Genomic DNA, 1,807 nt, shown 5'->3' with positions numbered 1-1,807 from the left:
TCCATTTAGAGTTACATTGTGTGTTTTATTATCATAGATGACTTTTTATCAGATTAAGGTATAGACCATCTATTCCAATTTTCTATAGGGCTTTGATCATGGAGTGACTGCTTGAATTTTAAAATCCTTTTTCTGCATTTATTCAGATGATCATGTTATTTTTCATTTTGGCTTTTTTGATATAGTGCATTACATTTATAGATTTGCATATCTTGTACTGTCCTTGTATCCTTGGAATGAATCCTACCTGGACATGTGTGTAATCTTCTTGACTATGTGCTGCATTCTATTTGTTATTATTTTATTGACAATTTTTGCATCTATGTTTATGAGCAAGACCAACCTGTAACTCTCATTTTTGATTGGATTTTTCTCCCATTTTGGTATTAGTATAATATCTCCAGGAATTATATTGTTAGTATTGCTTCATTTTCAATTTTGTTGAAGTGTTTCAGGAGTATTGCAATTAAATCTTCTCTAAATTTGTTGTAGAAATCAACTGTGATTCCATTAGGACCTTGTGTTTCTTTGTTGGCAATTTTTTAAATTGCATTTTCAATTTCATTGGCTAATGTTAGGCTATTCAGAGTTTTTATATCTTCTTGATTCTGTTATGAAAATTTTTACCATTCTAGGAACCTGTCCATTTCTTGTGTGTCTTCAATTCTATGAGAGTAAAGATTTTCAAACTAACTATTGCATATCTTTTAAATTTCCATTGGATCTGTGGTAATTTCTCCCTTTTCCTTACTTTTTGCTTGAATTTGAGTTTTTTCTTTCCTCTTTTTGATGATGTTGGTTAGGGATTTATCAATTTTTTTTATTCTTTAGAAGACCCAGCTTTTAAATTCATTAATTCTTTGTATTTTTTTCTTAGCCTCAATTGCATTAATTTCTGCTCTACTCTTTATAATTTTGTCCCATATTGGGCTTCAAGCTTGGCTTACTTTTCTTTTTCTGGAAACTTGATGTGTAGCATTGGCATATTTGTTTGTTTTTGCACTCTTTTCCAGTTGTAGAAAAATTTATAATAACTAAAACTTTGAAACTGTATATATGTCCATCAAAGATGAATGAATAAAGAAAAGGTGGTCACCTGCTCTCGGGACAGGCTGGGAAGGTGATTGAGACAGGGTATGTTGGTGCATGCCTATAATCCCAGCGCTTGTGAGGCTGAAAACTGGAGGGTCACTATGAGTCTGATCTGTGTAGTGAGATTCTGTAGACCCTATACTAAATGCATAAAAATATAAAAAAGATAAGGTGGTATTTATACACAGTAGAGTATTACTTAGACATGGAAGACAAACAAGGGATTCATAGATGGAATAATGCAACTTGAGAATATGTTAAGTGAAATAAGTCACACAAAGTTAAATATTTTATGGTTTCACTCATATGAAAACATTTATGTGTCCATTTAACATATATGCAAAAATAAGACATACATTTTAAGATGATATATCTATTGTATTGACTCTCAAAATGTGACATTACATTTTCGATATTGTTCTATAAGTCCCATCCTGTGAAATGTAACAATAACATCAACAGCAACAAGAGCAGCAGTATTTATACATGATTTGCCATATGTAGAGTAGTGGTGCCTTTTATTTTATGTGGTTTATCCACTTTAATTTTCACATTCTTACCCATAAGTACTATTTGTATCTCCATTTGCAAATGAAGAAATTCAGATCATGAAAATAAGTTATATTACAGAAAGGGACCCAGTTACCTTTATATAGTAGAATTATGTTCTTAAATATCAAATAATATTAATTTTCAGTGAAATACAAAGTTTGGA

The sequence above is a fragment of the Octodon degus genome, unplaced genomic scaffold, assembly GCF_000260255.1.
Source record: "Octodon degus isolate 3935 unplaced genomic scaffold, OctDeg1.0 scaffold00172, whole genome shotgun sequence".
Lineage (NCBI taxonomy): Eukaryota > Metazoa > Chordata > Mammalia > Rodentia > Octodontidae > Octodon > Octodon degus.
The sequence above is the reverse complement of the archived record's forward strand: the minus strand, read 5'-3'. Positions refer to the sequence as shown.